The following is a 14,348-nucleotide window of genomic DNA, read 5'->3' as shown; positions in this document are numbered from 1 at the left end:
TCAGAAAGGTTGACTATTTGGAGGAAAAGGGGATGCAGAAGATGATAATTAGAACCGGGCGGTTAAGTGGCATAGAAGAAGGGTGTTCATTAAGCAGGCTTTCTTGGGTTTTCTGTGTCACCTTGCTCTTGCATATCTGTGAAAGTTCTTGTGTTGTACAGGAAACAGCGGAATGCAGAAATTCCCATTATAAAGAGAAACCATGGGCTCGAATCCCAGATAGGTGCTACACTTTCTACTGCAGGGAGAGCATTGCCATGGAGCTGAGTGCGATGAGGGGCCTTTGCTGGCAGGGGACGACTGTCTCCATAGAAGGTTGTCAGGGATAACGGGCTGCTGTGCATCTCTGGAGTGAAATATGATTGCTGTGACAGACATAATCAGTGCCTGGATTCAGTTGGGAATTTGCAGATTCTGCAACTGTCTGAACATACTTTGTGTGCAGCTCAGCCACTGGTGGTTATTTAGGTTTGCAATTCTAGTAGTTTTTCCCAGTCCCCTTTAAAGCATGCCTGAGCCAGCAATGGAACACGGCATAAAGCTCCTACATTTTGTAGACTACAGCTACTTACTGTCAGGCTGTACAAGTCAAAGATCAAATTTCACTTTCTTATTTCCAGAAGGAGATGCAGAAGGAAAGATAGATCATTCCTTTCTACGGAAATCTGTAAATTCTGTAAAGCCAAGTTTTTCTGCCCCTTCCTGAAAGGAAGGGGAAATGCTTTCCAGGTGTCCTTCCTGCTGTGCTTTGTCTGTACAAGGCACGTCTTCAGTAAATAGCAAAGCTGTAAGTATTTAGCCTTTTGCCTTGAACTCCTTGGGTGCATTATGGTACAGGGCAAACCAGCATTTTTTTTCAGGTTCCTTGCCAGTCATTTTAGAAACATCTATTCTGCTGAGTTAGATACGGAAAAAGACTGGAATGCATCTGAGTTGGAAGTGGCACAGCTGTCCTTCAGGAGCAGCTCTGTCTTCATTCTTCCTAAACCACGACCTGTGAGGCCCTCCAGTGACCTCTGAGCCTCACCTGCGGTGCTCCGAGCTGCCCTGCTCCAGGAGGGTTGTGCAGGGGCCCGGGTGCTGCCCACGCCGTAAACCAGTCGCCCTGGGCACTGCAAGCTGAAAGGCTCCAAGCAGACGTGTTGGGGTGGTGTGAGTTCTGGCTGGTGCTTGAGCAGGGTGTGTGTGCCCCTGGCTGAACTTTCTGAATGAGTGGCTCAAGAGCTTGTCCGAAACGTGGAGTGCCTCCCTGGCTGCTTGCCCGCGTCCCTTCCTGGCCCAGAACGATTGTTTGGACTGTGCTGGCAATCTCAGGGCTCCTGCCAGAGATTAAATACAACTGTCTGTGCTTCGATGGCGAGGGTCCCTGTGCTTGCAGTTGTGCTGCCGATTTGAATCTGTGCAGCCCTTCCTCTCTGGAGAAGCCATCATAGGGCATGTCAGCATGGAGTGAGCTCATCAGAACATGTGCAGCTGATTAGCTGCGGGCCAGGTTCCCCTCCTGGTTATCTTGTCAGGCGTCCAGAGTCCTTCCGCAGCTGTAGAGCCTTCCCCCAGCTCGTGGCTGGGATGGAGCTGGATGAAGCTGATGCTCAGTAGCGAGCGCAGCTTTTCCTCACGGCGGTGCCGGTGCCCGACCTGACAGCAGGATGCGAGCAGCCTGCGCGCTCCGGCACGGCGCTGCGCTCTGCCGCGTCCCTGCGGGGTCAGTGGTGCCGCTCTGCTGTCACCCAGCGCCATCGCTGCGGGTCTCCCGGCAAGCCAAGTCTCCTCACGGAGAGTTGCTCTTCCAGCTGTGAACAGCTTCCTCAGTCCCACTGTGGCTGCTCGGTCCCTGCGAGCGGCGCCTGGGCGAAGCATCTCTGGAGCGTGCAGGGGTCGTCTCTTCCCTTCAGGGCAGGCACAGCTGGCGTCCTGCGATGGGCCAGGCCCCAGGAGACGTCTGTGGCTGCTGAGGGTACATGTGTTGAGCAGGAACTGTTCAGACTGTGCGATCAGGTTCTGGAAAAAGTAGTTTACTGACTTGATACTGGTAACAGCTTCAATGCCTGTTCCAAAAACCTGGCCTAGCTAGCATGCAGCAAACAGAAGGGCACTTGTCTCTGTACTGCTGTGTACGTTCAGGAGGCAGAGGATGATATTTCTGTGTTACGGAATGTTTTCTCAATTCATTTGTTCTTCAGTGTCCATATTGCTTGTGATCCATCCAGTGCATTTTTAACATAAATGTTCAGTTATGTGATGAACAGCTCTTAAGGGTGGGTTGGGGCTGATTCAGACTCAGCTTATGAGTTACGTGGCACGTCTGTCTCTGTAGCTGTGTGATGTAGTGAACGGTTGATAAAAGGGCCCTTACACGCGCTACATCCTGTATTTGTGTGGAGACGGCCAGGAGGACATCTGGAAAAGAGCATAATCCGCTAAAAAGGGGCTGTGGGGACAATAAAACAGCCAGAAACGCTGGCCCTTTGCTTCCAGAGAGGGTGGTGAACCTCCCCGTCCCCCACCTGTGCAGGGGAGATGTTGTGTAGAAGATGGTGGAAGGCTGATTGTCGTTACTGGTTTAGTCCCTGCAGCCCCATCTGAGCTCTCTGGCTCTGCTGCGTGGCAGCACACCGTGCTGTACCTTCTCTCACCTTGTGGTAGTTCCAGCCATCCTGGAAGCTTCAGGAGATATCAGCTCGTTGCCTGCCTTTCTTACACATCATGGGCTGGGCTGGGCTGTTACTACCCCATCCCACTTCCCAGTCACAGCCTGAGCTTAATGTGAATGAAGGTTTGCGTGCATCTGTGATTTTTTTCCTACAATTGTTGCTGGTTTTTAAGAGAATTTGAGAAATGTATTCAGTGAGGTAAAGACTCGTGGTTAGCTGACATGTGCTTGCAAAGCCTCATTTATATTAGGCTCTGATTTCTGTAGCACATCTTTGGGAAAACAGAAGGCGTGCCCAGACCTTCCATACTGCCCAGTGAAACCGGCGCTTGCTGTGTCTGCCTGTTCTTCCTCAGCAGTATCTTAACTGCTGGCAGGAAAGCCCTTCTGTTCACCCTTCTGCTCATGTCTTGTTACTTACTTGGGCGTACAGCAGTGGGCTGGGTGCTGCTCCTGTTCTGTACAGAATTTAGCTTTGCATGGGTTATCATTCATAGCAGTGATCCTTTTCCATTGCATTCAAGTGGCTTTCAGATATTTCAAAATATAATTTCTTATAGGGCCAACTTCGTCTCTTTCTCACAGAAAATCCTGAAGTGATCATCACCTGGTCACTTCCTCGTTTGTGCTTCATTATCATCAGTCTCAGATGGATTGCTAAGAAGGAAATTCATTCATTAACTGCAGCTTGAGGGAGCCCACGGCAGCTCCTCTGCCCGTGGCATTTGTGTGGAGCTCAGCCATGTGAAGAGGTGGTCTGTCCCTGGGACTGCCAGATTTTTAAGAAAGGAAAAATCTGAAAATCTTATTTTGTTATGTTTGCAAACAGTCTGGAAAATGAGGACAGGATATAAATACCTCACAAATGAGAACTGGAAAGAGTCTTCAGGCTAAAGCAATTTGTCATGCATGAAAACATTGACTAAGATGTCAGAAACAGGCTGTGGAGGCAAAAGTAGGAAAGTCGTACTTGCTGCAGTAAGTGTCAGAGCTTTGCAGAAAACGAGCAGAGAAGGTATTTGTTTCTCTGCTTTTCTATTTTCTGTCCCTTCTCCTCTTCTGTGAAGCCACTGCTTCAAAATAATTTATTACATAGTTGTCTGCCAGAAGTGGATTATCTGCTGCCTGAAGCAACGTGAACAGGAAGGACTAAGAGGAGAATACACCTTATTTGTTATAGCTTTATCTCATCTGACTGGAGTTCCAGAAGTAAGGAACAGGCCAAGGAGGGCTTTGCTAATTGATAACTGATATTAGTGGTTAATGCAGCTGCTGCCAGTAGAGGTGCAGGAATGACTAGGTTAGGGTGTGACACTGCTACTGTATTAAACAGCAAATAGCTTTTGCTTTTGAGCTTTTTCAAGAGAAGAGATTGGAAACAGCATGAGAGCTGTTAAGAAATTGGTATCTGTTTGTTACTGATACCACAGGAACATCGAGAGACTGCAGCCCATTGCGCAGCACTGTGCCTCTGTATTGCAGAGATAGTAACTTTGCAAGTGTCCTCCTATTCTTGTGTCAAAACTCCCCCAGTATCTTATCAGAAAGGTCAAGCAGCAAGAACATAAGTGGGTGACTGGTGCATCTGTATTCATAAACATTTTTAGTGCATGGGATTACCTCTTCACTCTTGTTTCTCCATTATGCCTTCTGTTTTTCTCTGGGGTTCTTTTAGGGGATCTTTTGAGTCCTGGAGGTACTTTGGAGAAATTGAAACAAGCTGGTTTTTGATTCAGCCTCTGCATGAGAAACGGCTTACCAAATCCCCTGACACTTTACACAGGATTTACAAACAACAAAATGGTTGATCAGGCTGCTAACCGCTCAAGCAAAAGACTGCTCCCAGTCTCTGCTCTCCAAAGAGGTGAGAGACCAGTATCAGTTCCTAGAAACTCAGTGGAAAATTACCCACAGAAACCAGAAACTGGTAAAAAGATCAGGCCCTTGCAGTTCATGGACAGGATACTCGCAGAAAGAAAGGGTCACTTTTCCTTTGAAAGTTGTCTGATCTGAGCTCTTGCACGAAGCCCAGCGGCACAGGGCTGCCTTGCTGATCTCAAGCTGGTTTTATATGTATTTTCATGATTACTGTGGGGGAAGCTGCCAAGAGTCACTCGCTGCCTGGTGTGCAGGTTCAGCCCACAGTCCCCCAGCACCGTGCTCTCAGGGGTGGGTGAGGTCCAGATGCACCGTGGGCAGCTGAAGTGCCCAGCAGGATTTCCAGGGATCGGCAGGAGGCTGAGCTGGAGGAGGAGGGGGCTTGGCTCCACAGGGCATCCCAGCCCGGTCGTTACTGTGTTGGAACTTGCTGTGGCTTGAGTTGTTTTTTGCTCTGTAAGACACGTGCCCTTTACACCAAAAGGAGCCTTGTCATCTGCAGGGCTGTGTAAGTCCAAAGAGACTGCTGGCTTTATCAGGAGACCAGCACTAATACTTCCCTGGCTTTTTGAGGAGGTGTTTGCAGATCCTGACCCATGTCTGGAATCATTGCTGATTTTGTAATAGACTTCAGGGTGATCTGATTTATAGAACTGAGACCTCAATACCGGCCACTTGCTAGGAGGACCTGGCTGAGCAGATCAGGGTAGCACAGGCGTGCTGAATCCCTCTGCGAGAGGCTGCTAAAGAAGGGGTGTGAAGCAGCCAGTACAGAGTTAGGTAAGAGTGGGGGCAGATTGGTTTTCCAGATTTCCTAACAGGACAGAGGCTTTAATTTTACCCCTACTGCCCTTGAAGGCTCAGATTCTGCAGGTGTTACGACTTCAGCTTAATGGGAACTTGTGAGAGGTTTGACTCCGTCTGCAGAATGTCTTCCTGAACACTTTTTGCAGCATTGTTCAGTTCACTGAAGTTCAGTCTTTGTCTGGCCCAGATGTTTGGCTCTGCTGTTGGGTGTACAAAGTTACAGACATACACTTTCCAGTTCATATTGTTCCCGTGTAGACTTACGCTTCAAACAGCTGGTCTTTGAGGAGCCTCTGATTAGCTGCTGGGACTCAAAACTCTGACCTGTGATGTGGGTACACTTGCCTCACTGATGTCAGCCTCTCGTTGCAGATGGTGGCCTTGCTTCATTAGGGATGTGGGGCAGACTCCCTCGTACCCCGGAGGAAGGCTTGCTTTCTTGGAGAAAGACTGAGTACTTAGTGCTAGGAAGGCACTTGCCATATGAGTTCATTTCAGGATTCTGGGTCTTCTAGGGCACTAGTGCTGCATTACATCTTAGACTAAGTTACTGGCGTGGCTGAGAGGATAAGTTTGGTGATGTGAGCTCCCTTAGTGCTTGAGCATCAAGCAGTTGGTTTTGTATAAGAGGGCATTTCCTTGCCTTTCTCTTTCTGTCTTCAGCAGCCCTTTCTAGAGAAAGTCTGGATTCATACAGGTTTGTCTGATTCAAATGTGATAGGATTAAGCAGAATGAAGGGAAATCTGACCAGTGCAGGAAATTTGGGAATGCACTAAAAGGCCATATGCTTTGTTTTGTTTGGACTTGTGGCTCAGAAGGGAAATGTAATACTTCCTGAGGATCTCCTTTAAATGTCCCCACTTGACCTCCATAGCACATGGGTTTTAGCTGAAAGAAATGCAGTCTTCTGGTTTTACTTACCTTTTGCAATATCTGCAAAACCTAGTGCTCTACTGAGGCTTGTACCTGGTCGCAGTAAAAGAAATGAAGCAGAAAACTTGTGCAAGAGCTGCAACTCAGGGAGCAGCACTCCTTGGGTTTTCAGAAAGCCCACCTCAGCCAAGGCTTTCCCCTGTTGAGTTCGCAGTGAAGTGGGATCCGGCATTATGAGCAGGACTACAGTTAGGATTGGCACGTGTCGGCAGGCCGCTGTAGGAGGTACAGATTTCTTTGCCTGCACAAAGAGCTTCTCTGGGTTCTGTGAGATACGAGTTTGTAATGTGCTGGCTTATTCTTCCAGGACTGAATTTGACCAGGGCATGAGTCACCCCTCAGCGTCACCATCTCAGAGGAGCTTGTGGTTTTAAATGAGGGCTTCTTCTCTTACATCATCACTAAAAATGTCAAGTCAGCCATAATCCCTAAAGTGGTTTCACACAGGAGCCTTTTAGACTATGTCCAGAAAGCTACGGCATTTTGGCTACTTGTGATAAAGATATGTGAGCCCCAGGTGATGCTTAGACTTGATGCTGAGGTCTGCTGTGTAGTGTTCCTGGGCTGGTTATTTTGTGTGATTTCCTTTTCTTTGTGGCATGAGAATTCAGTGCTGCAGAGCCCACCCCAGAAGAGAAGCACGCTCGTCCTGGGCATCCAGCCTTTGCACAGCGAGTGTCGATGCACCAGCTCGCACAGTGAACGTGAACAGCCTTTTCGGTATGAGTGACAGCAGTTTTACTCTTAGGAAATGGGTATCGGTGTGGACTAATGCTGCTTCTGCTTTCCAGCAAAACCCTGCTACCTTGGTCAGAAACATTTGCAGTTCTGTTAAAGGAGTAACTCCGGTTTGGTTTTACAAGTTTTCCAGGCAGAACTGGACACGTGGCTCCTAAATGATAGTGGAGGAGATGAAGTAAATGGATTTTCCACAGGAGCAGTGTTATTTTGATCTCCAATTGAGCAGCTGAAAGTCAGTGTTCCTTTGAAGCCTTTGGTTTCGGGAAGATGACCGACTGTGAATATCTGACAGTTGAGCCATGGTGCTGTTCGGGTTTGCCTGGATTCACATAATTTGCTGTGAAACAGGAAGAATGATCAGTCCCCTAGATCACTGTCATTTCCCTGAACAAGTAAGGAGAGAAAGGGCTGAGAGTGGATTGTAAGCACAACCCATGGCAGCCTCTGACATGAGCAGCAAGTCCTTGACACCTGCAGAGCTGGGGATTTAATCCATTAATCAAGAGGGGACTGGAGCTATCTCTTCCTGCTACATATTTTGAGTTTTTCTATTGTGTCATTAATTCCTGGTTACTCCCTTTCAGTAGCAGTAGTTGCAAAGTTCCTTCCAGACATTCAGATACTAGTGCTTCTGATCCATGGCTTTGGCTTCTTTGGGGTTTGCTTTTTGGTAGTTTCTATGTAAAAGACTGAGACCTTCTACAAATAAATTGGATTTGACAGGGATATTGATTCCGGTGTATTTTTTTTTCCCAGGAAATAATTGCCTAAAAGCAAATCCGTTCCTCCTTTCTGTGTACAGATAATGTACAGGAGGAGAATATTGTCTGCTGCTTCCGTTCTTATTTTCAACAGCATGCCACCCCAGGAGAAAGCTGGATGTGGTGCTGGCACATCAGCCTCCCCTGTGAGAGAGGAGGGAAGGGCAACTTTGAATGTTGATGGGGCACCTACTGTATTGGGGTGTGAAACTTGCATTGGTGTATACATCGGTACAGCTCCAAGCCGAGTTGTAGAATACTGGTGGATTCTGAGGAAATGATAAAGGGGCTTAATAGAAGTGGAGATGAAGTGCAGTTTACAGCCACTGAGTCATTTTGGTAGGTCCTGAAAGTATTCATCCCCTGTTAGCCACTGTCCTGCCTGTGGGTGCAGCAGCTGCACAAACCATGCAGAGCTTACGTACAGAAAGAGCTTAAATGCTTACCCAGTGTTGCATTGCCGTAAGCTAACCTCTGTACTTCCTACACAGAGGAGTTACACTGGTGTAAGATACGGTGAGATTTTATGTGAAGCCAGAACTCACCTTGCTAATGCTTTCAGATTTAAGTACTCCTTTGTGTGTCTGTGTTCAGAAACAACCTGTTGAAGCTGCCTTCCCCTCACCACCCCTAAAATACACTCAGTGAACCAGGAAACCTTTGCGTGCATGCAAGAGCAGGAGCATGCGTGTGAGGAGGGATGCTGGGGATGCTGGTTCTCGAAAAGAGCGTGCTGCTGGCTGTCCTGAGTGCAGATGTTATGAATGTGCATGGCTGATCTTCTGGATACAGCTCCGCTGCATCATGTAGGATCAGGCACTGCTGTTACCCCCTGCCCAGAGGGAGAAGGGAAGTGGAGAGGAACAGCACGTAAGAGCATGCTGCAGTCTGGCTTTTGAATTTCACAGATGCTTAGTCTGTGCCAGTTATTGCCCTACCTTGGCTGTAAAAGCTCGATCTGTGATCAATCCCAATTGGTGTCTGTGTTTGGGGATTAAGGCTACTTTATAGTGGGATTCCAGGCAGAGCATTTTCACCTTGCCCATTTTAGAATCTTTATGCAGTGCTCTCATTTAAGGAGGCTGTGCAGTCAGTTAAAGAATTGTTTAAATGTAACATCATTGGGAAATGACCATTCTCTGGCAAGGGTGAAATATCTAAGAAACACAACTTTCCAAGTCACCGGGTCCCTATTAGTTGTCATTCTGTGATGCACATCTGCTTAACATCAGACTCTTTACCTTATTCAGCTGAAAAACCTAAGCTGGCTGTTGCTCCCAAGAAAAAGAGAGCAATTAGAAACGTTTTTCAGAACTCCCTTCTGTGCCTCAGCTCAGTGGCAGAAGAATCTGCTTTCTATTAAAGTGATAAATTGCATAATTGGAGGTGTAAGCAACCCCCACTGTAAAATTTGTCTTTGTCAAATATATAAAGCATTGATTTTTCTTTGTTTGCTGATGCAAAACCTCACTGGTATGAAGCTGTAGTCTCCCATCACCCTGCTACCAAACAGGTTTGTGCTGGCACGGCTGGAGCCTGTTTCCCCTGTGTCAGCCTTGTGCTCGCTGCAGCGTTTTGACTCTTCTGCCAGCGCATGTGGGAATGCCCCTACCCCTTGGCCCAGTGTGAGCCACTTCAGAGTTCCCGGTGGATCCTGTTATGTGGAGGATTTTACTAAGTATACAGTGATGAATTTATCTTCTGGAATCCTATTACTAACCCTCTGAAGTGAGTCATTGGTGTCCCCCAGCAGATGTAATCACAAATTGTTCCTAACACCGCTTTAATGTCAGGCTCCACAGTCTTTCCAGTGATTGCCCCCATGAGCACCCGGAGAGTGCTGGTAGTTATCTTGCTGGAGAAGAGATGCTGCACACAGTCAGCCCCGGGGAAGCCACAAGTGCCATCGGCTCTGCTCACGTGGACTCCACTGTGATTGAGAAGTGCCTCTCGGAGCACTCGGATCAGTTAACAGTGGAAGCTGCTGCAGAATAAAACACGTGCGAAGGCCATGTCAGAGGGCCGAGGTGGCCTTCCTGCCTTTGTCTAGCTGTCTGTGAGCAGCGGCCGAGCCTCCGGAAACAGCCTCATCTTTCTCATCAAGTAAGGCTATTTCTTGTCAGCCCCCTACCCTTCATTTTCCATTTCTCTCTTTGTCTCCTTCTGCTTATTTTTGTTTTCTGCTTTTTCTTGTCTCCGTCCCACATCCTGGTTTGGACAATCCAAACCTTGGGCACTCAGACATGTAAGTCAAGTCTTTTTACATGCCCTAAGAATGGTTGCCAAGCTTGTACCTGTCATTCTAGGTCTTTACTGTGAGCCTGGAAATGCTGTTGGGCAAAGGGATTAGGAGCCCTGAGAATAAACATTTCCAGCCATACAAATTTCACTTCCTATGATCTGCTTCCCAGTCTAGGAGACCTGCTAAAGATTTCTTCCCATGTACCATATCAGCAGTCTCTGCATCTATCAAGTTTCTCTTGTGCACAGAAAGTCTGAGATCTGCTGCTTTCCATTTATGCCTCTTTTCCCTAGCCATGGTCCATTAACGTCATCTGAGTCTTTGTCTGTGTGGCTCCTTGCCATAGCTCATCTTAGTCAGCAATCTGCACTCATAAATGTCCACTTTTTTTTTTTAAGCAGCCCCAAGAGACATCAGTTTTCACTTGACTCCTTGTTTTCCAGAAAGACAGTTCCAATCTCTTCCCAGTTATATCAGAAGTGCTGGTGGTGGCCTGTCCTTCAGAAGTGATTGAGGCTGCTGAACCAGTTCTGCTGATCGCGTTGTGCTGGGTTCTGACTTTGCCCAAACTGGCCAGCAGTCTGTTCCGTGCAGCAGTGAGTGTGTCGCTCACCAGCAAGACAAAGGGAGCTCCGGTGCCTCTTGAAGCCCGTAACGGGCCCCACGCAGTGTTTTGGTCTGGGCTTCTGCAAGATATCTGCATGTATCTATTTTTTTCCTTTTTTTTTCTGAGTGAGATTGCAAATCACTCAATACTATGTATATCATGAAGATTTGTGTAAAAATGGATTAAAATTCAGAGCAAAAAAGTTCATGTTGGTTTGTAGCAGCCTCAAAACAGGCCCCCTCGGACCCTCTTTTAGATAAGAGCCTTTCCTCACTGGCGTCAGCCAAAAAGTTATTTCACTGCGCTGCTCAGGAGCCTGGCCGCGGCCAAACCACCCTGACGCCACGGCGAGCGTGACCCAGGTGGAGCCGGGCCCGGGGCCACGGGTCCCGCCTGCACAGCCCAGCCGGGCAGGGCCGAGGAGGGGCCAGGGAGCAGCCAGGACCCCGCCAGGACCCCGACCCGCGGCGGCCAGCCGGGACCCCAGCCCGTGGCTGCCCCTGGCGTGAGGATTTGTGGCCCCTCAGCCGGCTGCCGCGCTCGGCAGGCCCCGGCGCCTTCCCCAGGCCCTGCTGGGCGGCCGCTGGAGGCCGGGTCCGGCCGCTGCCCTGGGGTTTTGTGGTGGGAGGCGGGAGCAAAGCGAAGGCAGCGGCTCTGCAGCGTGTCCTGCAGAGCTCATGTTTGGAGTGAACAGGGCTTTGGTCCCTGATATTCTGAGCCGAGTGCCTGTGCTTCTGCAGAGGCTGTAAATCATTTATTTCTGGAGGGTTTAGCTGGTTTCCACACCACCTGCGGTGCTTGCTCTTGGAGAAACGCTTCCCAAGCCCACAAAACCATTTGACCATGTGGCAGTGTGTTCAGTAGCTTTGTCCCCGGCCTCGCGCGCTGTCACTGAAGAGCTGCTGCTGGCTGCTCCCCTCTCTGCTCTGTGGTAATTACAGCAGCAAAAAGCGACTTATTTCTAGTTCATTATAGCCTGTATTGGCAGCGTGAAATCCAGGGCTGCTCTCACCATCTGTGGGACAGCCCAAGGCTTTCCCGTCGCGCTGCCGTGCGGAGCGGTACCGCGGTCTTTGGGGATGCCGCAGGGCTCCCCCACAGCGGCTGCTGCTCTGCCACTGCTGCCCGTGCATTGCCCCTTGCGTTGAATGAAGTTCATCTGCAACACTAAGTGAAAAAAATTAAGATGTTTTGAATTCTGGCAGTTCTGTTATAATTAAGCTGCCTGAAAGGATGCCTCGGCGAGAGCAAATGCAGCTTGGCTGTTTATGGAGCTGGGCAAGGAAGAGCTTCCTTATAACTTCTCGATTTTGTGATCTATAAATTGTGTTTAATAGCTAACCTGTCACCTCAGGTTCTTGTATCAGAAAAGATGGCTTCCCTGTTAATTTGAATCAGCACAGCATATTTACAGTTTCTCAGTGTGGAAATACTACTCTGTTAATGCTGCTGATCACAAAAATAATTTATCACCTGTCCTCTCTGCCTCTTGCTCTGGCCCATAGATCTTCCTGACTTAACATTACTCTTCCAATCGTGATATAATTAGTTAAAATAATCTTTAGGAAGGTTTCCCCTACCACTGTCTTTGAAAGTCACAAAAGGTTCTTTTCTTCAGGGACACAATTTCAATAGCAAAATGTGGTTCAGCTGAGAGGTGCTGAGCCAGCTCTCCTTCTGCAGAAGAGATTTTCTGATCTGCTTTCTGTTTACATCTGACCTCTAGATAGTGTGGCCAGGAAGAGGTTAATCATTTCCCTTGGAGAAAGGAGTTGAAATCTGCATCTGTGGGGCATAGGCAGTCTGCAGGTGGAAGCCAAGCAGGAATATACCAGTTTATCAAGGCGAGGCGGGTGTCCAGAGGAGCGCCCGGGGCGGGGGAAGGTTCCCTGACTCGGGGAGCTCCGAGGTGCAGATGTGTGACTACGCTTCCTGGTCTGCTGCCGGGAGGGGTGGAGAGGTTCATCCTGGTCACCCTGGGCACTGATGGGGAGGCACCACCGCCCCTTAGCTACTCCAGCTGATTAATTTAAGTGTTTTCCTTCCAACCTTGATGTTAGTGTGCGTTTCTGTGCACTTGTATTGTGGAAGAGGCAGCTGCTTTGAACAGTTGAAAGAGGAGGACTTGAATCTGCAAAGTCTTAGGTGAGTTTATCTGCAGAGGTCTGCTTGCTGTCTGAACCTTGCTGGAGAGTTGTGGTCTGAGTCATGTCTCATGTGTGCAGAGCAAGAAGCTCGCTCTTTACAGCTCGTCTTGTGTTCCCTGGGGGTTAGTCTGGTGTCTTTATCAGTGGTATCACACTGAGGCCTTTCCCCAGCTCCATGGTGTTCAGATTGGGGATAGCTGGTTGGCACGACCTGTGACACCTTGCACTTACCATGTGGAACCCCATTTCCTGGGAGAGCTCTTGGTGTTGTGCCTAGGAGTATTGCACCCGGAGCACAAAGTGTGCTTGCTCCTTAAACAAAAAGCACCAGTATCAGCTGCATTAGGCCACCCAAGTCATAGCAAAATAAAATAAAGTGTGCCACACAGGTGCCTCCAGTGGCTGAGCTCAGAATGCGAGAGCAGAGGGAACACACCTGTCTTGCAGTCGCTGCAAGGGCTGAAGGGGCTGCACCTGCTTGTAGCCTGGTGGAGTGGTCAAGCCTCTCTTACCCTGTCACACCGCTCAGTGCAGAGATCTTGCCTGTTAGGAAACAGGAAATTTGAACAGGTGACTGGGGAGCTGAGAATCTGCTGCATGAACCGGAACGCTTGCCTAAGGGTGCACTGGGAGTGCACAGCCAAGGACAGGAAAAGGGTGAGGCTGCCCCTTCGCTGGTAGCATGGGGTTATGTGGTTACACCATTTCGAATAGCAGGGACGTGTGACCTGAGATGCTGCATCACCGTCTCGGGTGGAAGGGTGGACTGGATCTTCCCTGAGCTAGAGCACTGGAGAGGGCTGAGACCAATCTCTGTGCAGTCATCCTGACTGCTCCTTTCTGGAGGGTTGGAGAGCTGGCTGCTGGGGAATTGGGTCACGGCAGCAGCTGGGTAGCAAAGGAAATGCACATGCGGGACCACGGGGGACTCAGGGTCAGGGCTTTGGAGTGAAGAGCCGTGCTGAGACAGCAGATGTGCGTGAGACAGAAGGAACACATCCCTGCTCTTGGCTCCGTGCCCTCTGGCTGGCTGTGTGTGCTCTGGCTCTGCCAGGTGGAGGAAAGGCCTGTGTCCTGGTGAATGCAGTGGGCAAAAGAATCTGATTCTCCAGATAATTTGTCTTGTTAAGTACAGCTGTTTCTCGGTGGTAAGAACTCAGGTTTTCAAATCGCTATATTTATTTAAGATGTCCCCAGGGGACAGAGGCTCCAGCTGGTCTTTGCTGCAGTCCCAGGGTTGTTTGGGGCTCAGTAACAAATGATGTTGTGCCTGAAGGACCCTGGTGCTGCACAGCAAGAACTGCGCTTTTCGGAGCGCAGTGTGATTGGCCACGCATGGGTACGTGAAGGTGTTGGTGACCGCACACTGGTATTGCGAGATAAGTGGCAGAGGCATCTCCCTCCTCCCAGCTGAGCTGCAAGTGTGTAAGTTTTCCAGCAGTAGGTATTCAACGGCTGTTTAGCCTGGAAAGAAGAGACTGTGGAGTTGTCACGGCGGCTCAGCCTGCAGCACGGTTACGTCAGGTTACGTGTTCTGCTGCCAGGCTCTGGCAGGGCTTTGGCATCAGCCTGCAGGGT

General features: G+C 49.2%; 1 protein-coding gene across 3 annotated transcripts in view; it reads left to right on the top strand.

Moving 5' to 3' along the window:
* Positions 1 to 14,348, top strand: part of TTC28 (tetratricopeptide repeat domain 28) — a 189,264-nt gene that overhangs the window by 121,547 nt on the left and 53,369 nt on the right. The window lies entirely within an intron of this gene.

Source organism: Strix uralensis, chromosome 17 (genome assembly GCF_047716275.1).
Source record: "Strix uralensis isolate ZFMK-TIS-50842 chromosome 17, bStrUra1, whole genome shotgun sequence".
Classification (NCBI taxonomy): domain Eukaryota; kingdom Metazoa; phylum Chordata; class Aves; order Strigiformes; family Strigidae; genus Strix; species Strix uralensis.
Note: the sequence above shows the minus strand (reverse complement) of the source record. Positions and strands in the feature narration are given on the sequence as shown.